This window comes from Triturus cristatus, chromosome 7 (genome assembly GCF_964204655.1).
Source record: "Triturus cristatus chromosome 7, aTriCri1.1, whole genome shotgun sequence".
Lineage (NCBI taxonomy): Eukaryota > Metazoa > Chordata > Amphibia > Caudata > Salamandridae > Triturus > Triturus cristatus.
The window spans coordinates 634859810-634885508 of record NC_140590.1 but is presented as its reverse complement, the minus strand read 5'-3'; the positions used below and the strand labels follow the sequence as shown (position 1 = coordinate 634885508).

The window sequence follows — 25699 nt, the reverse complement described above, 5'->3', positions numbered from 1 at the left end:
ACTTGGCTGTCCAGACAGTAGTGCTTAGTAAAAGTGTGCAACAAGGCCCACGTAGCTGCCTGACAGATGTCTTGCAGGGGAATACCACATCCCAATGCTGTAGTGGCTGCAGTCGCCCTGGTGGAATGGGCGCACAGCCCCAACTGAGCTTCCTTTTAAGCCAGAGAATAACAGGCTTTAATACACTAGACGACCCATCGGGAGATAGTCCGCTTGTGTTCGGCCCGACCTTTTTTGGCACCACCGTAGCCAACAAAGAGCTAGTCATCCACCCGGAACTGTTGTGTGCGGTTCAAGTAAAACAAGAGCACACGTTTTGAGTCCAGACGGTGGAGCCTCTCTTCCTCTCTAGAAGCATGCGGAAAGAAGGTGGACACAGTGATGGTCTGCCCGATGTGAAAGACAGTGGCAACCTTTGGCAGAAAGGATGGACGTGTCCTGAGCACACCCTTGTCCGGATGGACAGATAGAAAAGGAGGCTTACAAGAAAGAGCCTGGAGCTCTCTCACTCTCCTGGCAGTGGTGATGGCAACCAGGAAAGGAGTGATCAAGGTCAGCAGACGAAGAGGACAATGGTGCAGAGGCTCAAAGGGAGCGCACATTAGATATGTAAGAACCAAATTCAGGTCCCACTGCGGCATTATGAAAGGAGTAGGAGGGAAAAGATGAGTAATGCCTTTGAGAAATCTATTTACAACAGGGGACTTTAAAAGAGAGGGCTGATCAGGGAGCCTGAGAAAGGCCAAAATTGCAGAAAGATAGTCCTTGATAGTGCCCAGAGCAGAGCCCTGCTGGGCCAAGGAAAGAAGAAACACAAGAACTTCTGAAAGAGGGGCAGAAAGGGGATCCACAGCCTTTGCTGTGCACCATGCCACAAATTTGTTCCCCCTGCAGGTGTATACCAACTTAGTGGAGGGACGCCTGGCTGCCAGAATGACATCACAGACTTCAGGAGGCAAGTCAAAAGGAATAGACTGCTGCTGCTCAATATCCGCGCAAAGAGGTGGAGGGTGGACAGGTTCAAGTGGAGGACCGTCCCCTGCTGCTGCGACAGATGATCCTCCCGAAGAGGCAGTCATATCGGGGGATCCATTGTCATACTAAGTAGCTCGGGATACCAAACTATTCGAGCCCAGTCCGGCACCACAAGAATGACTTGGGCCGGTCACGCCTGATCATCTTCAGCACTCTGGGCAGAAGTGGTATAGGCGGAAAGGCGCACAACAGACCAAAAAGCGTTGCATTGTGAGTGCCGGCTTGGAAATTCCAACGCGCAGAATTGCTGACATTGCGCGTGCTCTTCGGTGGCGAAAGAGACTTTGCGCCACGTCTGAGTGAAGACGCCTTTCGTGATTCATCATGCGCCTGCAGCGGAGTTCGTCCGCCCTGGCGTTCAGTGAACCTGCCAGGTGTTGAACCACCAGGGAAATGCCCTGCTGTTCCAGCCATGTCCAGAGGCGCAGAGCCTCCTGACATAGGGTCCACGACCCCACCCCGCCTTGTTTGTTGCAGTACCACATGGCGGTGGTGTTGTCTGTGAACACCTACACCACTTTCCCTTTGAAAGAGGGAAGGAATACCTTCAGTGCAAGTTGGTTCGCCCAAAACTCCAGAAGATTGATATGGAGCTTGGACTCTGCCGGAGACCAGAGGCCTCTGATCTCCGCCTCTCCCATGTAGGACGCATCCGTCACTACTGTGTGCACGGGTTGGGGAAGGGAGAGGGTTCTACCCTGGGCCCAATGTCGGTTCATGAGCCACCACTGCCGCTGCTGTGCAGTGCCCTCTGAGACCTGGACGTAATCAGACAGGTTCCCCTGATGCTGCGCCCACTGGAACTTCAGGTCCCACTGCAGAGCCCGCATATGCCATCTGGCATGAGTGACCAGCAGGAGGCCATGAGGCCCAGCAGCCTCAGGGTCATCCCGACCGAAACCCAGGATAGAGGCTGAAAGATAGGAATCATAGCCTGAATATCCTGGACTCTCTGTTCGGGAGGATAGGCCTGAAACTGCGTCATGTCCAGAACCGCTCCGATGAAGAGGAGCTTCGGAGAGGGAATCAGGTGCGACTTCGGCACAATGATGGAGAACCCCAGCAAATGCAGAAGGTCAGCCGTAGTCTGGAGGTGGGAAATGACTGCCTGGGGTGAGTCTGCCTTTAACAGCCAGTCATCGAGCTAGGGGAAGACTGGAACCCCTGATCTGTGCAGATGAGCTGCGACCACCGCTATCACTTTCGTGAACACCCGAAGGGCACTGATAAGGCCAAAGGGGAGCATGGTAAACTGAAAATGCTCGTGGCGTACTGTGAACCGCAGGTAATGGCGGTTGGCCGGCAGGACGTGAATGTGGAAATATGCGTCCTGCAAGTCCAATGCTACCATCCAGTCTCCAGGGTCGAGAGCAGACAAGACCTGAGCCAGAGTCCGCATCTTGGACTTCTCCTTCCGTAGGAAGCGGTTGATGTCCCTGAGGTCCAAGATAGGACGCAGGCCCTTGTCCTTCTTGGGCACCAGAAAGTAGTAGGGAATAACAACCACGTCCTGCTTCTGACGCAGGAACGCGCTCGATGGCCCACTTGGCCAAGAGGGCCGCGACTTCCTGTTGAAGTGCCAAGTGATCCCCGACATGCGGTGGTACTAGGGTGGCATGGCTGGAGGGGTAGTCTCGAAGGGGAGGGAGTAGCCCCTTCGGACTATTTGTAAAACCCACCTGTCCGAAGTGATGGTGCGCCAGTGGGGGAGGTGATGGCGAATCCTGCTGTCCACTGGCACTGGATGGGCCTGAAATACTGGACTAGGAAGGTTTTGGGGCAGTAGTGGCCAGGGTGGAAGTGGACTGACCCGCCTGCAGGCACCCTGACCCGCCTCTGCGGGTCCCAGGTCGGCGGCCGCGCTGAGACTGCTGCTGCTGCGGCCTGTGGCTCTGAAGCGAACGTGCTGGGGCGCCCCTTCCGTGGCCACAAAAGGAGCAGAAAGCAGAAGGCGGAGGAGGGCGAGTGGCCTACAGGCCCAAGGACTTGGCCGTAGCCCGCGAGTCCTTAATACGCTCCAACGCACTATCTGCCTTGTTGCCAAGAAGGCGAATGCCATCAAAGGGCATGTCCATCAGGGTGTTTTGGACATCCCTCGAGAAGCCAGTAGTCCTCAGCCAGGCGCGGCGGCGGAGAGCCACTGTTGTGGAAAGCGCCCTGCCCAGCGAGTCGGCAGTGTCAAGGCCACATCGTATTGCAAACTTGGCTGCATCTCTCCCCTCGGCAATAGCCTTTGAGAGCACTGTCCGCGCCTCCTCCAGACACTGAGGCAACGCCACCATATCCCACACAGAGTGAGAATAACGGCCCAAGAGGCATGCGGTGTTCACAGACCGCAGCCCTGAACTGGCGGAAGAAAAAATATTCTTCTCAGATTGTTCCAGTCTCTTAGATTCTCTGTCCAGGGGTGCGGTAGGGAATGCTCTCTGGGACGTCGATGCTTGGACAACCAAGCTCTCAGGTATGGGGTGTTGGGAGAGGAAAATGAGGTCGCCCGGGGCCGGGCGATGGCGTCTGGCCACGTTCCTATCCACAGGAGGCCCTATGTTGGGCCTGGACCAAGTGGCCAAAAGAACGTCCGAAACTGCCTCATTAACAGGCAGCAGTGGCTCCGCATAGGTAGCCGCCGGCTGAAGCACTTCTGTCAGGAGGTTAGTCTTGATGGCTACAGTAGGGAGTTGGAGGTTTAGGGCCTCCGCCGCCCTACGCAACACCACTGCATAACTTGCACCCTCCTCCGTAGCCACGGTGGGAGTAGTGAGCATGCCAAGGTCAGGGGAGGTGTCCAGACCACTGGCATCCCCCACTTCCTCTGCCCAGTCTGGGTCATACTCACACTGAGCTGTGAGCTGGTCCTCCGACCCCTCCCAGTCTTCCCCTTCCTCCGGAGGCTGATGTACAGGCCTAAAATTAGGAGGCTGGACATAGGGGTAGAAAGGCCCCATCGGTGGCGAGCGACACCGTTCCGGCTCTGTGTCCATGTTGGGGCTGAAACCGGGTGCGACGTCGTCCGGTGGCACGCGCGACGTCGGAGGTGGTGCCGGTGGGGTCGGTGGAGGTGTAACGAGGTCAACCGGTGTCGACCTGGATCCTTGGGGGCCCTGCGGTGCTGGGGCCGGAGCCAACAGCGATGCCGGATCCAAAGCCGCCGACAGACGAGGACCCCCAGTTGGGCCCGAAGGCACGCCGGCAGGGCCCGACGGCCCAAAGAGGCGGGCCATGGCTGACAAAGTCCTGCAGCTGGGCCGGAGTCGCCGACGAACCCAGGAAGGTAGGCCGACAGCGACACCGTCGGCTGTGCCAGAGCTACAGGGGAGGCACCACCCAGCCATGTCGCGCGATGGGAAGTCGTCAAGCGATGACGCTTTTTTGACTTCTTGTGCTTCGTCTTACCTGACCCCGAGTGCGAAGTCTTCATCCTGAAGAATGATGGTGATGGTTCCGCGACCGGTCCCTCGACCTCCCACAGGACCGGGACCTTGAGCGACGCGGAGCCGACTGCCGGACTTAAAGCAACTTTTGGGACCGCTCCCGCAAAATCTTCGGCGCCATGGCCCGGCAGTCTGGGCACGATTTGGGGTAGTGGTGACGCCCCAGGCAGTAGAGACACACGCGGTGTGGGTCCGACACTGACATCATCCGATGACAGTCCCCGCATGACTTGAAACTGGGCATCCCTACGACACCAGGAGTCGATTGACTCTCAAAAACCGAGACAAAAGGCCTCAAAAACAGTCAAAAAATTACTTGGGGTACCACTCTCTCCAGACCTGCGTTTGCTGGTGCGGGAAAAAAAAGAACTGACAGCGCGCGAGTGCGGCGTCTAAGTAGCTGCCGCGATGTCATCTCGCAACCACGAAGCCAACGACGGACGCGGAGCTGCACGACGCCACCTATGACGCGCAGGGGTACTGCTGACGAAAACTTTCCGGAGCCAGTCTGACGCCCGGGGGTAATTCTAAGGTAAGGAATCTATCACTATGTGTTTCTTTCAGATACATATTTTGCAAACTGATGTATGTTTGTACACATTGCTAAACTTACCAAATCAACTTTAAATTTCACTCACCTATAGATTTATTTTGAGTAATAGAAATGTTTTGTGGTTTTGGTGTGACATGAGTGCAAGACGTTTTGTATTATATGCACGTTAAGTCTTTTTGTAGATCTTGCCTCCACAAGACGTTTGAGATTTCTTAGTGCGAGAGAAAAGAGGTCATGGGTGGAGAAACATTGTGTAAACAGGGAAATATTTGAATTTGAGGGAAATGTTAGGTTAGTTTCTTCCGAACCACACTATTTTTAAATCCTTTATAAAAGTGCTGTGATCATATTTATCTTCATTGAAGCACACTGTTAATACAAACAAGAGTACCATTTCCTTCATTATCCTGCCTCTGAAATTCTGCCTGGAGTACGCCGAAATTAATGCTGCTTTCCATGACATCAGCTTTCTGCAAGACTTGCACTGTAATATGAAATTTGTCATTTTTAAAGAAATAATTATTTCTGCATTTAATAAAGTAGTTTAAAAAATGTAGGTGAATTGAGGAAAACTATAGTCATGTGTTTTTTTTGGGGCACCAGTTTATTGAAAAGCTTATTATGGAATGTAGTGTGTATTTGTGTATTCCACTTGAGGCCCCCTAGATCTGCATCATGTGATCCTTCTAGAGAAATATAGTTCAATGATGTCATGTTTCCCTGTGCACTGCCATTTACTCTGATTTCTCATATGAATTTAGGCTGGAGATAATGAGTCAATTAACTAAATAAGTATTGCTCATCAAGGATCTTGTTTGAAGAGAATTTCGTAACAGGTTACTACAGATAATTGAGTAGAAACACGATATAGTGGTGTTGCAGTGAGCCACATTAACATTGAGTAATGGATCTATGAAAAGATTATGGAAAACCAATGCAAGGACATATTGACTGTTGTGCGTAAAATATTAATCAAGCTGCTTGCTTCTAGAAGATCTGCTACAGTTCAAACGTTAGTGATGAAAACCCAGCAAAGAATCTTTTGTTGTAATAGTTTCTAATAAGAGTAATGGCTTGAGCAAGGTTTTGTTTAACTTGAACATGGGTACGGATCAGGTTCTCTTCAGATGTTGTCCTGCAGTGTCTGCGGCTCCTTGTCGTATCTGGAGCTACTCTTCCTCACATGATTCTTGGCTGTTTCTTGAGGATTGTGCTCATTAGGTTTGCATGGATCTCTTTACTTTTGATTGACTTACTCGCAACGCTCCACTTAGGGATTCAGTCTGCTGGACCGTGTGCTAGCGTTCTGTAAACAGGGCAGTTGAGTTTTCTCCATTACATGGAAGGATCCAGGTGTCTAGGGAATCCAGTTTTCTGGAGCCATCGTAGAAGACGATGACCTTCTGGATCCTGTCTCTGGCCAACGATCTTTCTTTCTGAGGGATACCTCTACCTACAAATTCCTCACCTTTAGAATATCCCCGGGTACCAGATTGGATCCAGAACATTTAAACTGCATTACTCCCGTGAGCTGTGAGGTGGCTCCGTGCAGCCCTGCGTTGACTTAGTTCTGTCCAAAAAGAGCCAGATGTATAAGCGCCATTCATGCTAGTCAACATCTGTTCCTTTCTTTCCATGCTGTTGTATATGGATCCAGAGCTTTCTCCCACTTTTTTATCATCGCTTAACATTTTTTTACTCAAAAGTCTGCTGTTTTCAAGTTTGCAAGAGAACTATGTCTCCCACAGATGAACTTTTTCAACCAGATCCAACACAAAAGACTCTAATGAAGGGTCCTAAGACTAGTCATTTAATGCTCAATATCAAAAAAAGACCACTACACATGCCTGCGCCTGGTCCACCACCAAAGAAGAGAGATTTTGCCACCTCTCCATTGAGGATTCCTTCTCCTCCTCCTCCTCCTCCTCCTCCTCCTCTCCCACCACACCGCTCTCCCACACCATTACCTTCCCCAATATATGGTGATGACACATCGGACGATGCAGAAGGAGGTGCAGATGATCAACCCATTGGGGACCCAACCCCTTCTAGCTCTAGCTCCCCTGATCCCTGGGATGATTATAGTGTCCCAGATGTCCCTTACACCCCACAAGATATTTATCCCTCCAGGACTTTCCCCCCAGAGGGCAATATCGGGTTCAACCAGCTCCTTCAACGAGCTGCTCAATACCACAAGGTGGCTTTGCATACAGAACCAGTAGAGGAGGATTTCCTTATGGATACCTTTGACAGCACACAAAGGTCCACCGCAACACTACCCATGCTTAAAGGGGTCATTAAGCACGCAACAGATATATTTAAAGACCCTGTCAGGGCTCGGGTCATTAACCCAAGGATAGAGAAGAAATATAAAACTGCCCTTACTGACCCAGTATACATTAAGGGCCCGCACCACTAGACTCACTAGTAGTCTCTAACGCCAGGAAGAGGGCAAATTCCCAAACGTCAGGTGACGCACCACCACTAGACAAGGAATCCAAACTCCTAGACGCCTCTTGCAGACTTACAGCGTCACAGGCAGCAAATATTTGGTGCATTGCTAACACCCAAGCGCTCCTAGCCAGATATGACTGGGCACATTATGACGAACTTGAGTCCATAATGCAGCACCTCCCTGATGAATACAAAAACAGGGCCAGTGAACTAATCCATGAGGGTAAAACTATCACCAATACCTCCATTCGCTGTGCCCTAGATGCAGCAGACACCGCCTCAAGGGCAATCAACACCAGTGTCTTTTTGCGCAGGCATGCCTGGTTACGGATATCCGGCTTTAAACTAGAAGTCCAGAGCTCTATACTAAATCAACCTTTTGATGAGCAACACTTATTTGGGCCAAACGTAGACGTATCCCTCGAAAAAGTGAAAAAGGATACAGACACCGCCAAATCTATGGGAGCCTTGCAATCGCGAGCTCCCAGACGATCCTTTCGTCGCTCATCATTCAGAAGCACCCATCGAGGCTACTCCTCAGATAGCCCTTCCACGGGGGAAGACTCCACCAATTTCTCCCTGCCTGGATAAACATCACTTCAGACAGGTGGGTCCACGAAATAATTAAATCAGGCTACTATCTCGAACTAACATCTACCCCTCCCCCCCCCTCCCCCCCCAAACATCCCACCCAAACACCGTCCAATGTCACAAGAACATCTGTCACTTTTAAAGCAGGAGGTAATCTCCCTCCTACAAAAGAGTGCAATAGAACCAGTTCCCCTGCACCAACAAAACAAGGGAGTCTACTCCCTCTATTTCCTCATACCAAAAAAGGACAGATCTCTAAGGCCTATTTTAGACCTCAGACCGCTAAACATATACGTACATTCAGACCATTTCCACAATGTCACACTTCAGCAGGTCCTCCCTCTGCTTTCCCAGGGTGACTTCCTTGCTACTCTAGACCTCAAGGACGCCTATTTCCATATTCCTTTTCACAACACTCACAGAAAATATCTAAGATTTGTAGTGGATGGTCAGCACTATCAATTCAAGGTGCTCCCATTCGGAGTCACCACAGCACCAAGAGTGTTCACCAAGTGTCTAGCAGTAGTGGCAGCACATCTAAGAAGACAAAACATACATGTCTTCCCATACCTAGACGACTGGCTCATAAAAGCCAAATCGTACAATCAGTGTGTACAACACACTCACGCCACTATTCAACAACTTCACGACCTGGGATTCACAATAAATCACGCCAAGTCCCAGCTCCAACCGTCCCACACGCAACAATACCTAGGTGCCACAATAGACACCTCAAGAGCGCTCGCCTATCCCAGTCCCGCCAGAATAGCAAGCATGGAAGCTCTTTTCACCAGATTCCAACCGCAACACACTCTTCCAGCTCGAGTGTTCATGCAACTCATAGGGATGATGGCCTCTTGCATATTCATAGTACCTCATGCATCCTCTCCAAGAGTGCTTAGCACGCCAATGGAACCAGGCTCAAGGTCAGCTAACAGATCTGGTGTTGGTAGACTGTCGTACCCATCGCTCTCTGCAGTGGTGGAACACCAAAAACCTTTCCAAAGGGCGACCGTTCCTCGAGCCAGTTCCTCAAATAGTCATAACAGCGGACGCATCGCTCACCTACATCATCACACCATGCAAGGCAGGTGGACACCAACAAAAACTACTCCACATCAACCATTGGGAGTTACTAGCCATCTTCCTAGCCCTAAAAGCATTTCAAAAACATATATCGGGCAAGACAGTCTTAGTCCGCACCGACAACATGACAGCCATGTATTACATCCAGAAACAAGACGGGACACACTCTGCAGTTCTTCAACCGTTTTTTCAGACTTTGGGGCAACCACAGATAGACCTCTTCACCACCCAAAAAAACGCCAAATGCCCAAACTTCGCCGCCATGTGTCCTCACCCATTGTCCAAAGGCAATGCGATATGGATGAACTGGTCAGGCAGATTTGCGTACGCTTTTCCGCCTCTCCCACTCATTCCACTAGTGGTGCGCAAACTACAGTAACACTCATTAATGCTCATCCTAGTTGCTCCAACTTGGGCCAGACAACCATGGTACACCACACTGCTGGAACTCTCAGTAGTTCTGCACCAAAAACGACACCTCTCTCCACGCCTCTTAACCCAGAACCATGGAGAAATCCAACACCCAGACCCAGCTCAGCTCAACCTAGCGATCTGGCTCCTGAGGTCCTAGAATTCGGTTACCTTAACCTTCCTCCTGATTGTATGAACGTCATCAAAGAAGCTAGACGTCCTACCACTAGAGCATGCTGTGCAGCCAAATGGAAAAGATTTGTGGTATACTGCCATAACAATACCACTTATCCCCTAGATGCGTCTACCCAACACATCATAGGCTACTTACTACACCTCCAAAGATGCAACCTAGCCTATACCTCCATCAGATTGCATCTGGCTGCCGTAGCAGCATATCTACAAAATGGACAACACCCATCACTTTTCAGGGTACCTGCCATAAAGGCCTTTATGGAAGGAATCAAAAGAATAATTCCCCCCACCTTCCCCTGTGTGGAATTTAAAAATGGTTCTCACAAGACTAATGGGGCCTCCATTTGAACCTCTACATAAATGTGAGCTACAATTCTTAACATGGAACACTGCTTTCCTTGTAGCCATTACTTCTCTACGAAGAGTTAGTGAACTACAAGCACTAACCATTCAAGAACCCTTTCTTCTGATGCATCTTAATAAAGTTGTTCTCCGGACCAATCCTAAATTCCTCCCTAAAGTCATTTCTCCCTTCCACCTCTATCAATCTGTAGAGCTGCCTGTATTCTTCTTGTAGCCACAAACATTTGCAGAAAGAGCTCTTCACACCTTAGATGTCAAAAGAACACTACTATACTACATAGAGAGAACAAAACCCTTTCGTAAGACCAAACAATTATTTGTGTCTTTCCCACCACCACACAAAGGCAACCCCATATCAAAATCTGGGATAGCTAGGTGGATTGTCAAATGCATACAGATTTGTTACCATAAAGCAAAACGTACATAATCTGTTCCTCCTAAAGCCCACTCTACACGAAAGATAGGGGCTTCAATTGTATTTTTAGGAAACATTCCTTTAGATGATATCTGCAGAGCAGCTACATGGTCTACACCACACACATTCACTAAACACTACTGTGTTGATGTGCAAACTAAAAAACAAGCTAGTGTGGGCCAGGCTGTACTCAAAACACATTTCAAACTACTGCAACAGATACTGGTGGTCGCCGCTAGGGGTGGATACTGCTTTACAATCTATGCACAGTGTGTAATCTGCAGCTCATATACCTCGAACGGAATATGCTACTTACCAGTATGCATCTGTGCTTGGCATGTAGAGCTGCAGATCTACACACGCCCACCCGCCTCCCCGGCTACCTTTCTCTGTTCCAGTATTATCTTAGATACACCACACATAGGCTTCTTCACTGTTTCTTACTAAGCTCCATCATTTCCCTGCTGGCGAAAAACAACTTGAGGATGGAGCCAAAGCCCATGCACACTATGATTCAAAGGAGGAGTCACATACCTCGTGACTTCCAAAGACTTTCCAAGACAAAAACAAGTGCAAACATCTGGGCCCAACACCAGATGGCGATCTATGCAGTGTGTAGATCTGCAGCTCTACATGCCAAGAACAGATGCATACTGGTAATTAGCATATTCCTACTGCCAGTGCAGTCTGTGTGCCAGGGGGAGACCCTAAAACTACAAGTCGACATGGCGCACATCTCTGTGTGTCTTGCCCACCAAAACACTGCCTGTCAGTCACCCCTCTAGCAGACCATAAAGCCCTAAGGCAGGGTGCACTATGCCACAGTTGAAGGCACAGTGGCATGAGTACCTTCAGTAGCCATTCACAGGTATTGTACGTGCAGTGAAGTCATTTTAGACCATGGGCGCCGCAAGTTGTGCACCCCCAAATCCACAGCTCCATGATGGCTTTACTGAAGATTGAGAAGTTAGATATCAAACTTCTCAGCCCATTAAACTCACACTGAAGCCAGTGTTGGATTTAATATAAAATGCCCCCAGAGGGCATCTTAGAGATGCCCCCTGAAAAACAACCTAACTCTAGTGTCATTGCTGAGTGGCTGCTCGCCAGCTGCGGCCCCCAGACATGTTTCTGGACCCCTGGGTCTAGAGCTTCCCGCTATTGGAGTCCTGAAACAAGACGCATCCCATCCTGGGCAGAGGTTCAAAGCCTCCTCCCCAGGATGGGCAAAGCTTCAAAGGCTTGCCTCCTTTGTTAGCTGGCCCTGCCTTTTGCTGCTACAAGCAACTGGCTCCACCTGTTCTAAATCCCTCTTTGGGAGGGAGAATAGTCTGGAAAACCGAGATAGGAGGAGAGGTGTGCCCACCTCTGCCAACTTCACCCCTCAGGTGAAGGAGGCGAAGCAAAGCACAACTCTCAGTCCCCGCCATCTTGAAGATGGGAGAACCCAGCCAACCCGAGAGGGTGGCATAATAGGGGGTGTACCCACCTAAAGGAAGGGACGCATTGGTCCCGACCTGTACCTACCTGAAGCGCCCCTAAATTTAGTATTTAGGGCCGACCCCTAACCGTGCCGCCTCAGACAAGCAAAAAGAAGGATCGATGAGCCGTGCTGAAGGAAGAAATGGAGGACACCAACTGCCTTGGCCCCAGCCCTACCGGCCTGTACCGACCTCGACCTGTTCCAACGGAATCCCAACCCCACAGGCCCCGGAAGATGTGCCCTGCCTTTCCTGCAAAGACGTTGTCTCTAATGAGCACCAGACTTGCTCAAGAACCAGATTCTGGCTCCGGTTGAATGCGTAAGTCTGCACCACTCTGCTCCTGACGCCCACGACCCGAGTTCGAGTGGCCCAACACCACAAGGAGGTCCCCTCAACGAACCTGGCCTGGGATCTGGTGATCCCTGACCTAGCTCAAGCCTCCCGAGGAGGCCTGCAGCCTCTATCTAGAGGATCCCCCGACAGCGACCGGAGCTGGTAAGGAAACCCAACTCCTAAAGACACCCTTGACGCCCCACGGCCTTGGGTGACCCAACCGACAGTGTCCAGCAACCACCTGCATCCCAACCTACCTCTCCAACCTTTGGTTGCCTCCAGGAAGTCTCCCTGCTCGAACCTGCAGTCTTTTTCCGATCGGCGCTCTCGCATTGAAAATAGGGCACCCAATGCCAAATCGGCTCCCTGCACTCAGCTATCCCTGTGCTGTTGTGGGTGCACCTTGTATGCTAACTCGGATCCCCCCTTTGCCCTGAGCTTAACCCTAGGAGCTTTGCTCCATTAACCTTATGGCTTGCCTGAGAGAAGCCCCCATTCCGACGCTCCCCATAGCCCCTTAGGCTAACATTGGGCCTCAGCACCCGGCCGCCCTAGTGCTGCTGAGGGTGCCCTTTGAGTGCATCCTTTAACCTGTGAGAACCCTTGCTCTAACCCCATAAACTCAACTCTAAAGACAGATTTCTTACCTGCAAACCGATGACCACCATTTTCCCTGTGTTTTAATGTCAAAATGCTTTACTTACTTTTGTCTAGGAAATGTCCTAGTGTGATATCTAGGCATACTACACCGATTAGAAAAAGTAATCTAAAAATTAAAAAAGTAATTACAAGTATGATCTGATTTTAAATGTTATACAAACCTGTAACAAAGTCAACTTCATCCAGCTTGCATATTCTTATCAACCTGTTTTGAAAAGTACAATGTTACTTACCTTTACCAAGTCCCGCCTGGTTCTAAAAATAAAATACAACTAAAGATATATTTTTGATACAAACAATTGGTCTGAGTTCAATCCTTGAGTGTGCGACATTTCTTGCCTGAATGTGTACAATAAATGCTTAACACTTCCCTCTGATAAAGCCTTACTGCTCGCCTACACTACCACAAATAGAGAGTAAGGTATTATCTACTTTTACCTCTGTAAGTCTTTGGGGATTCACTGGACTCTGTGCACACTATACCTTACTTTGGTATAGTATATACAGAGCCAGCTTCCAACACTTGGTATCGGTTGCGTTGACTGCCAGGGTCGACAGGAATACCATTTTGCCCATTCTTTCCTGTAGAAGTTTAACATTCGAGTCATTCCATAGATCCATCACCTTGGGAACTATAGCTTTAGTACCTATTCTGAAAGTGAAAACTCTGCATTTCGAAATATTGATCAGAACAATTTCTCTTCTGGGGATCCTCATCAATAGTCATAAGCACTGAATATTCCCACCTACGTATGAGGACCCCAGAACACATATTAAACAAATATATATATGGACGTTGTTGTGAGATATATATATATATATATATATATATATATATATATATATATATTTACACACACACACATCCAACAAAAATGCCTTGCATTAATGACGCCTGCACACAGGAGCGTTATTCACCTTTTAACACTGCTCACAGCTTTCAACTCCGATCCCAATGTAGCCAAACGCTTTTTGGGTAACACGTGCTCTTGATCACTGGCTGGAAACAGAAGAACGGCAGCCAAGTGGAGCACTTTGTAATTAGTCCCAAGTCCTGCCCCAGTGGGCGTGTGCCATATGGCTTGATGGTACTTGCAGTTCCACTTATGACACCACAGTGGGTGCTGCCACAATTTCGCCGTATTAAAAATCACAAACACCAGTGAGTCGATCCGAGACTGAAATAATACCAGCCGTGCCGTTCACGTCCCTCAATGGCTTCATTGGGATCGGAGTTGAAAGCTGTGAGTAGTGCCATCACCATTAAAAGAAGGTGAATAACTCTCCTGTGTGCAGGCGTCCTTAATGTAAGGCATTTTTGTTGGAGGCCTATGCGTTTCGGCTACCATTAGCCTTCTACTGGACCATAGAGTCCCCAGTGTCTAGACAGTATTTAAAGTGCTATATGCTATTGCCCTGGTTTGTGTTTATTAAAAACACTAGACTGTTCACCTCAACAAAATAACATGGCACAATTCTGTCGCCATTTTTCCTCTTCAATTCACTGTAAAGTACATTTGAAGGATAAAGTGCAAGCGCTATATGTTCATCTAAGAATTTTTACCTCTAAGAGTTTTTTGAGTCGTCATTGCTACAATCATACATTTGTATATCCAAACAATAATTTGTCAGAACACCAATAGGATAAGGATAGAAAGTTAAAGGAAGGACAGAAAATTAAGGATAAAAAATTATTGCAAAAGTTGCGATTTCTTAGGATCTTTTCTTATCCTGCCATTCTCTAACCTTCCTTTCCCATCTCCTTTTAACTCCTCTTTAATAAATATCCGGGTATCAACCACACATTTTCATCTACCCATATTTTAGTAAAGTACTTTTCAAAAGAGATAATACATTTTGACATTTACCATCTCTTATCAGTTTGTGAATGGATAACAATTAGCTAGTTCCAACAAATGCCTCAATCAAATTTCCTCCGAATATTCAAATTAATGACCATCATTTTGATCTTACACAGTTCCTACATTTTATTTGGTAATTATAATGAAAAATAATAATAATGATTCATTCTTTTTCATGTGAAGTACATAACCAGATCTGTGTGTTCAATATTTTTAAATCCATTGCTTAATGTATATGTGCTAGTTGTTCCACCATTTTATATGGAGGTACCGGGAGTATGCAAACAACAATTTATGACATGAGGATTCAATTCATACCCTATCTTCCTCTTAGGATAATTTCTACATGATTTCAATAGTCTACATATTCATTTATCAAGTCCAATGTCCAGGTTAGACAACGAAGTTCATTCATACGTATTTGCAAAACAATCTAACTCGTAAGCAAAATAGACTTCCTAAGTTTCCCTAGGTGTAGGCTGAGCTAAGGTTTAAAATCCACAGCTAGGAACATTGTACAAAGAGGCTCAGTTTTCACTGTAAAAATATATTGTATGTGTTTGGTGTGCTGCTGTAGATACTCGTGCTTAGCATAATTCCACCATCTAGTGTTGGGGTCAGAAGTGTGCAAGTTGTTTTTCTTCCAAGAAGTCTTTCGTGTCACGAGGTGTAGCGACTTCTCTTGCTTGTATTACGCATAGTCATCGACTCCATTGTTAGATAGTTCTTTTCCGCCATCAGGTTCATTCATGTGTTCCTCTGCTCTGGTTGACACCATCATGAGGATCCTTTTCTAACACCGTCAGTATAGTTTTTTTTATCGAGAATCAATCTCTACTTATACAAAACCTATGTTCGAGGCATATGAGCTGCAGATTGTACACTTAGCATAGGTCGCCATCTGGTGTTGGGCCCGGATGTTTGCAGTTTGTTTTTCTTCTTGGACCGTGCTTGGAAGTCACGAGTTTGGTGACTCCTCCTTCGGTCCGTACTGCGCATGGGCTTCGGCTCCATCCTCAGATTGTTTTTTTCCGCCATCGGGCTCGGATGTGATACTTCGTGCTCCGGCTTCGAACTTCTACGGTTCCAGCCTCGACGGAAAATCCTCGATTCTTCGAGTTCCTTCATCATCTTCATCTCTCGAAGCGGCACTTTTTCCATCCCGTACATCGACACCGGCCTTCGGGCCCTCCGCGACTCCGGTCCCGGCCGATGGAAAGGACTCCGTTTAAAAAGTGCCCAGAATGTGGGTCTAAATTTCCCCACACCGACCTCCATCAGGTGTGTAACCTTTGCCTCTCTCCGGAACACGAGGCTCGAGACTGCCCCGCCTGCAAGTCTTTTCGATCGAAGAAAACGATCCGAGATCGAAGGGCTCGACGCACCATGGCGCACTCATCCTCGACAGTTCCACCGGACATCTTCGGAGACGACGCCGAAGCTTCGGGGCAGACACACACCGAACTGGGAGAAGACATCGTCAGCGCTTCCGAGGCCGACGACTCCGACCTGGAGGACGTAACACCAGGACAGCGGGCCGTGAGTACAATGCCCCCTCCCAGCCCCGCACCGAAAACCAAAGAGACTCCGGTTACTCCCTCGCCTGCCGGCCTGGGCAAAACCAAAACCAAAGCCTCGATCACCCCACCTTCGGGCCCGGTGTCGAAGCACTCAAAGTCTCACGGCAGCTCGGGATCGAGCCAGCCGACGCCCGGTGCCGATAAACACCACTCGGCACCGAAGCCTGCAAAATCCAGCTCGACTCCGAAACCACCGGTGCCGAAGCCTGGACACTCGGCGCCGACCAAACACAAACAGAAATCGGTCGGCACCGACGCTCCGGCGCCGAAACAGCATTCGACGCCGAAACACACGGAGACCTCCAAAAAGCAAGGCGTACACAGAACATCGAAACCTCCGGTTCCGAAATCGCCGGTGCCGACAGACGACTCGGCGCCATTGGCTCTGTTTACACCAGACCCTTTACAAAAGACTTTGTCCAGAGATCCAAAGACTGGCCTTTTGACTGTGATTACTAAGAAGCGTCGCCTTGAGGCTCCGGCTCCTCCTCCTCCACCCAAAAAGAGGGACTCAGCTACTTCTCCCCTTAGAGTACCCTCCCCACTGCCACCCCCCCTCCCACCACCACCCCCTCCACCTTTACCTCACTATGATCCGGCCCCATCCCCAGATCCGGATGACGGGGACCCGGACAATGACCCAGGGGACGCCCCAATGGATCCCACTCCACCAGGGACCCCAGATCCATGGGAGGATTATAATAACCCTGATGTACCCAATGTACCTCAAGACGACCTATACCCATCAAGGCCGTCTCCTCCAGAGGACTCTTTAGGGTTTCACCATTTAGTGCAGAGAGCAGCACACTACCATGGGGTGGACATGCACACGGAACCAGTGGAAGAAGACTTCCTACTGGATACATTTGATTTACAAGATCGTTCCACCGCTATTTTACCCATGCTTAAGGGTGTCACCAAGCACGCTACAGAGGTATTCAAAGACCCTGTCAGAGCCAGAGTACTAAACCCTAGAATAGAGAAGAAGTACAAGGCGGCACCCACAGACCCTGCATACATCAAGGGCCCTGCTCCTCTAGATTCCCTAGTTGTCTCCACAGCTAGAAAGCGGGCTAACTCCCAATCCTCAGGAGATGCCCCACCACCAGACAAGGAATCTAAACTTCTGGACGCGTCTGGTAAACGCACCGCCTACCAGGCTGCAAACATGTGGCGCATTGCAAATACACAAGCACTGCTTGCGCGATATGATAGAGCACACTATGATGAATTAGAGGCTCTTATGCAGCACCTTCCAGAGAAATACAAACGCCAAGCTCATGACCTGATACAGGAGGGCAAACTAATCACAAACACCTCCATTAAGTGTGCCCTCGATGCAGCAGACACTGCCTCTAGAGCCATAAACACCAGTGTCCTGCTTCGCCGCCATGCCTGGCTCAGGATATCAGGGTTCAAGCCTGAGGTCCAGACATCAATACTTAATCACACCTTTGACCAGCAAACACTCTTTGGCCCAAAGGTAGACGAAGCGCTCGAAAAAATGAAGAAAGATACAGACACAGCGAAGTCTATGGGAGCGCTCCAGACCCAAGCCTCTAAGCGTTCCTTTCGACGCTCGTCCTTTCGTGGCACAGGTAGAGGCTCCTCCACCGATAATGCCTCTACCTCCTACAAATCCCCTCCTCAAAATACATTTTCAAAGGGCAACCAAAGAGGTGGCTACAGAGGCAACAACAATAAGGGCAGGGGCAAAACCAACAATACCCGTTCTGCCACCCCACCCGCACAATGACTCCCCTTCGCTCCCCCCAGACCATTCCACTCCGGTCGGGGGCAGACTACAAGATTTTATCCACGTATGGGAGTCCATAACATCGGACAAATGGGTGACCCAAATCATTCGGTCAGGGTACTGCCTCGAGCTAACATCTACCCCACCCAATATCCCACCAAGGCACCGTCCAATGTCCCAAGAGCATTCCACACTGCTCAAACAAGAGGTACTCTCGCTCCTCCAGAAACACGCCATAGAGCAGGTACCCGACAATCAACGAAATCTAGGGGTCTACTCCCTATATTTCTTAATCCCAAAGAAAGACGAGACCCTCAGACCCATTCTGGATCTCCGGCCTCTAAATGCCTACATACATTCAGACCACTTTCACATGGTCACCTTACAACAAGTCCTCCCACTCCTCTGCCAGGGAGACTTTCTCACAACACTGGATCTGAAAGACGCGTACTTTCACATTCCAATACACCCCTCTCACAGAAAATACCTCAGGTTCGTGGTGGACGGGCAACATTATCAATTCAAGGTTCTCCCCTTCGGGGTCACCACTGCACCACGGGTGTTTACCAAATGCCTAGCAGTAGTAGCAGCACACCTCAGACGTCAACATGTTCACGTCTTCCCTTACTTAGACGACTGGCTCATAAAAGCCGCGTCCTACCAACAATGCGTGCAACATACAAACAGCACCATCCAACTGCTTCATCAGCTAGGCTTCACGGTGAACTACCAAAAGTCCCACCTCATACCATCTCACACAAAGCAATATCTCGGGGCCACCATAGACACCTCAAAAGGTATTGCCTATCCAAACTCAGCCAGAATCACAAGCATTCTAGCCTTACGCAAAATATTCCTTCCTCAACACTCTCTACCAGCAAGAGTGTTTATGAAGCTCATAGGGATGATGGCGTCTTGCATCTTCATAGTGCCCCATGCAAGACTCCACATGCGTCCACTTCAGGAGTGCCTAGCACAACAGTGGAACCAGGCCCAGGGTCAGCTGACGGATCTGGTGTTGGTGGACGGCCGCACACATCACTCTCTGCAGTGGTGGAACACCACAAACCTTTCCAAGGGACGGCCGTTCCTGGACCCGGTTCCCCAAGTGACTCTAACAGCGGACGCATCGCTCTCCGGCTGGGGAGCGCACCTCCTACACCTCACAATGCAAGGTCTATGGACGCCACAGCAAAAAACGCTCCACATCAACCATCTGGAGCTTTTGGCGATCTTTCTAGCCCTAAAATCTTTCCAAAAGCAGATTTCAGGCAAAGCAGTCCTCATTCGCACAGACAACATGACTGCGATGTATTATATACAGAAACAGGGGGGCACACACTCTCCCCAGCTCTCCCGCTTAGCCCAGAGCATATGGAGATGGGCAATTCCCCAAAACATTTTTCTCCTGGCACAACATGTTCCAGGCGTACAAAACACCATAGCAGATCTGCTCAGCAGACAGACTCAACAACTACACGAATGGGAACTGCATCCACAAGTTCTTCACCCATTCTTCCAACAGTGGGGGCATCCTCAAATAGACCTCTTCGCCACCCACGAAAACAAAAAATGCCCAAGCTTCGCCGCCAGATACCCACACCCATTGTCCAAGGGCAATGCGATATGGATGAACTGGTCAGGCAGATTTGCATACGCCTTTCCACCTCTCCCACTAATTCCATTAGTGGTCAGGAAACTACAACAGCACTCCCTCACACTCATTCTGGTAGCTCCGACGTGGGCCAGACAGCCGTGGTACACCACGCTACTACAACTATCAGTGGTACCACATCAAAAACTGCACCTTTCCCCATGCCTCCTAACCCAGAACCATGGAGAAATCAGGCACCCGGACCCAGCTCAGCTCAACCTGGCGATCTGGCTCCTGAAATCTTAGAATTCGGGTACCTTAACCTTCCCCCTGATTGCATGAACATCATCATGGAAGCCAGACGTCCTACCACTAGAGCATGCTATGCCGCAAAGTGGAAAAGATTTGTAATGTACTGCCGTAACAATACAATCAACCCTCTAGATGCATCCATACAACACATCATATGCTATCTGCTCCATCTTCACAGGTGTAACCTGGCGTATTCATCCATACGCCTACACCTAGCAGCGATCGCTGCCTATCTACAAAACAGACAGCATTTGTCACTCTTCAGAGTGCCCGCTATTAAAGCCTTCATGGAAGGCCTTAAACGAGTAATTCCTCCCAGGGCACCACCCTCCCCTGTATGGAATCTAAATTTGGTCCTTACACGACTAATGGTTCCGCCCTTCGAACCAATGCACAAATGTGAGCTACAATTTCTCACCTGGAAAACAGCTTTCCTTGTAGCTATCACTTCCCTTAGAAGGGTTGGTGAAATACAAGCGTTCACCATACAGGAACCTTACATACAAATGCATCACAGCAAGGTCATACTTCGAACTAATCCGAAGTTCCTGCCCAAAGTCATTACCCCCTTCCACCTCAATCAATCAGTGGAATTACCTGTCTTCTTTTCGCAACCCCAATCTGTTGCGGAAAGGGCCTTACACACACTAGATGTGAAAAGAGCGTTGCTATATTACATACAAAGAACGCAACCCTTCAGGAAGACCAAACAGTTGTTCGTTTCCTTTTCTCCACCACATAAAGGCAACCCCATCTCAAAATCAGGGATAGCTAGGTGGATTGTAAAATGCATACAAATTTGCTATCAGAAGGCAAAGAGAACATTATCTGTTCCCCCTAAAGCCCACTCTACAAGAAAGTTAGGGGCTTCTATGGCTTTTCTAGGGAATATACCCTTAGATGACATATGCAAGGCAGCCACATGGTCTACACCGCACACATTCACAAAACACTACTGTGTAGATGTGCATTCCCAGCAGCAAGCTAGGGTGGGCCAGGCTGTACTAAAAACACTCTTTCAAACAGCTGCAACGGATACCGGTGGTCGCCGCTAAGGTTGGGTACTGCTATATAATCTATGCTAAGTGTACAATCTGCAGCTCATATGCCTCGAACGGAATATGCTACTTACCAGTATGCATCTGTTCTTGGCATGTAGAGCTGCAGAGTTGTACACGCCCACCCGCCTCCCCGGCTACCTGTATCCGTTCCAGTCCATCTTATTTAGATACAACACACATGGGTTTCTCACTGTTATTACTACGCTCCATCATTTCCCTGTTGGCGAAAAAAAACAATCTGAGGATGGAGCCGAAGCCCATGCGCAGTACGGACCGAAGGAGGAGTCACCAAACTCGTGACTTCCAAGCACGGTCCAAGAAGAAAAACAAACTGCAAACATCCGGGCCCAACACCAGATGGCGACCTATGCTAAGTGTACAACTCTGCAGCTCTACATGCCAAGAACAGATGCATACTGGTAAGTAGCATATTCCTTTAACCCTTTTACTGCTATGCCTATTCCCCCGTGCTGAGCCTTTTTTTGGCCATTTGAGGTAGTTCGCACTTAGGTCCCTGTAACATTTTGTCCGCATAAGGTATCCACGCCAAATTTGTGTCTTTTTCTTCTAACATCATGAGGATTTTAAATGTACCCAGGGTTTGTGGATTCCCCTGGAGGAGACCCAGAAATTAGCCAAAATCCAGCTAAATTGTGGTTATTTTTCTGGGGGGAAAGTGCTGCAGAAGAAAGCGTCTGTTTCCCCCCCCCCCCCCCCCCCCCATGCAAATGGTATCAACAAAGGGTTTGTGGTTCTGAAATCACCACCTTCCCAGCTTTCAGGGAGAGGCAGACTTTTGTCGGAAAATCAAAATTTTCTACACAGTTTTGGCATTTTACTGGGACATAGCCTATTTTTGCTACTTTTTGTGCTTTCAACTTCCTTCCAGTTAGTGGTAGAAATGGATGTGAAAGCAATAATGGATCCTAGAAAGCTATTCATTCCTGAAAAGTGGACAAAATTCTGAATTCAGCAAGGGATCGTTTGTGTAGATCGTTCAAGTTTTTGTTTTATAGAAACAGTTGAAAAAAAGGAATATTGAAAATGAGTTGATGAGAACAGCCATTTGTGCCAACATTTTCATCTTTAACTTCTTCTAAGTATGGCAGATTTTTTAAAGCAATATACCAGTACATCCGCTGGACCCTTCTGGTTGAGGGGATATATAGGACTTGTAGGTGCACCAAGAACCCGAGGAAGAGAGAGTCAATAACTGAGCTGCGTATTGCAATGGTTTTTCATTGTGAACCAGGTATACAGCAATTCATTTGGTAAAATATAAAGAGTGAAAAATAGGTATCAAGGACACCTATGTATTTCCAAAATGGGAACAAAATATAGAGTTTAGAAGCAGTAGTTAATTGCAGATCTCGGAAATTGTGGGTACCCATACTAGCATGTGAATCATGGGACATTTTTCAAAGTGACTTCTTTTTTACACATTGTCAGAAATGCATAGAAAGTCAATAAGTAATAACAGTTGCTCTACAATTCTGTGTTCCCCTAAGTCTCCCAATAAAAATGGTACCTCACTTGTGTGGGTTGGCCTAGTGTCTGCAACAGGAAACGGGCCAAAAACGCAACGTGGACACTCCACATTTTTACAGTGAAAACTGAGCCTCTTTGTGCAATGTTCCTAGCTGTGGATTTTAAACCTTAGCTCAGCCTACACCTAGGGAAACTTAGCAAATCTATAAATCTTTTTAAACTAGACACCCAGGGGAATCCAGGATGGGGTTATTTGTGTGGCTCCCACTAGGTTCTGCTACCCAGAATCCCTTGCAAACTTTGTAAAAAGAAATTTTAAAAAACTCACATTGTCCTCATATTTCTGTGATGGAAAGTTCTGGAATCAGCGTGGATCCACAAACTTCTACCTACCCTGCATTCTCCAAAGTCTCCCTATAATAACGGTACACTTGTGTGGGTCGGACAAGTGCCCGTGGCAGGATAGGGCCCAAAACGTATTATGGAGACATCAAAATTACCTATCACAAAACAACCTGGTTTTGCAAAGGGCCCACCTTTCTGAAAGTGAGGTATTATTTTACTCGGGAGACCAAGGGGAGAACACTGGGTGGGAGGACGTTTGTGCTGGCACTGTGATCCCACACAGAAATGTGAGGAAAATATGATTTTTCTTAAGCTAAATTTGAGGTTTGCTGGGTATTCTGGGTAGGAAAAAGTTGGGGGATCCACGCAAGCCATACCTCTCTGGACTCCCCCGGTGTCTAGTTTTCAGAAATGTGTAAATTTGGTAGGTTTCCCTAGATGGCCGCTGAGGCCAAAAACGCAAGTACCCAACTTGCAAAACCAGGTTGTTTTGTAATTGGTAATTTTGATGTCTCCACAATACCTTTTGGGCCCTTGCCTGTCACGGGTACTTGGCCCACCCACACAAATGAGGTACCATTTTTATCAGGAGACCTGAGGGAACGCTGGGTGGTTGCAAATTTGTGTCGGCCCGGTGATCCCAAAACTTTCCCACACAGAAACATGAGAAAAATTGGATTGTTTTTTCCCAGCAAAATTTGAGGTTTGTAGGCGAAGGAAAAGGTTTGGGGATTCACACAAGCCATACCTCCCTTTACTCCCCCGGGTGTCTGGTTTTCAGAAATGTGTGGGTTTGGTAGATTTCCCTAGATGGGGCGACCCTTGCCCATGGGTCTTATCACTGGCATGCCCATAAACATCCCTGGTGCCTAGTGGACTATTGCCCCAATCTGCCTTCCGGTGTGGGTGTGGTGGGGGGGGGGGGGGTAGAATGACTTTTCTGGCGGTGGGGGCAATAGCATGCCCATTCCCAGCAGCCCCCACCCGTACTTATAAAAACGTTTTTTGAAATCCCTGGTGCCTAGTGGGCTTTTTGCCCCCCGGGGGTCAGGTTAGAGACTGTTGCCCCCATTTGCCTGGGGGAGGCAGAAAGAATGTGGCAAATTTTTATGGGGGGGACATTGGCATACCCATTCTGGTAGCCCCCACCCCTACGTATACAAAACAACCTAATGCCCGTTGGGCTTTCTGCCCCCCCTCCTCCCAGCCCCCCCCCCCCCCCGGGGAAATCAGGGGCTATTGCCCCGATCTGCCTCCTGGGGGGGGGTTGCAGAAAGACTGTGGAATTATTGGGGGGGGATTGGCATGCCCATTTTGGGCAGCCCCCACCTCTATGTATTAAAAAAACCACAATCCCTGGTACCTAGTGCCCCCATCTGCCTCCAGGGGAGGGGGGCAGAATGACTGTGGATCTAGGCGGGGGCATTGGCATGCCCATCTCAGGCAGCCCTCATCCTAAAATGTGCTAAAAGCCATAGTACCTCATGCCAGACTCCATATGCGCCCTCTACAACAATGCTTAACGCAACACTGGTTTCAAGCAGAGGATCACTTAGAGGCTCTAGAATTGATCAGTTCTCAAGTTTGTCAATCTCTGCAATGGTGAAACTCAAGGACAGCCTTTTATAGATCCAATTCCGCAAACAACCATAACAGACTCATCAACTACTGTCTGGGGAGCACACTCACAGGAAATAACTGTATAAGGTACTGGACACACAGTCAATCCCTTCTATATATCAATCACCTTGAGCTGCTAGCTATTTATATAGCTATAAAAGTATTCCTTCCTCGCCTCAAAGGCAAGTAGTCCTAATCAAAACAGACATGACTACCATGTGCTATCTGCAAAAACACGAGGAGGAGGTTGAGGGGGGGGGGGGGGTGAGGTACAAATTTCTACATCTGTCTTTCCTTGCACAAAAAATCTGGATGTTTGCTCTACAACATAACATTCAGTTGTTGCTACAGTACCAGGAGTAGATAACCACTTAGTGGATCTTCTCAGTTGGGCACGCCAAAACGTCCACGAGTGGGAACTCAATATACTGGTCCCACACCCATTCTTCCAACAATGGAGACAACTGGACATGGACCTATTGGCAGCACCACAGAATGCAAACTGCCAAAACTTAGCCTCCAGGTTACATCACCCACACTCCAAGTGAAGTACTGGGTATTTCAGTCCCAGCGGTACAGGGGCACACACCCTATGACTTCTGGGTTCACCCTGTTCCAGACCTACAGAAACACAGAGTCTTCTGGGTGAAGTCAAAGATCGTTTATTGGCTGCAGACCAATTACAGGTATCCTAGAAGTACAACAGCGTGTATGTTCTCAGGAGACTGCTGAAAATCATAGGAATGGACTTCATCTTAAATACCCTTTTTCTTGCCCCAAGCATACATTCCTAGGTTTATGATATGGCCATTACAAGTATACATTACAAAGAAAAGGCAGAGTCATGATGACCATCCCACATTCCAGTTCGGCCAGCCCACAATGATTTACACAGTAAGGTTCAGATCCCACATCGGATGTCAATAGACCCCCCAATAAACATGAGCATCTCCTGTTTTGGGAAACAAGTCATAAAGCAGGGACAAGCAGGTGTGAAAGAGATTAGCCGGAGGATTGTGTAGAATGAAAGGGTTTTATGATGGGTCAAGCCCTGATGCTAATCACAGGTG

At 48.6% G+C, this 25699-nt stretch overlaps 1 protein-coding gene across 5 annotated transcripts in view; it reads left to right on the top strand.

Annotated features, from left to right (window-relative positions):
* The window catches only part of BPTF (bromodomain PHD finger transcription factor), a 1440172-nt gene that overhangs the window by 610901 nt on the left and 803572 nt on the right, over positions 1-25699 (top strand). The window lies entirely within an intron of this gene.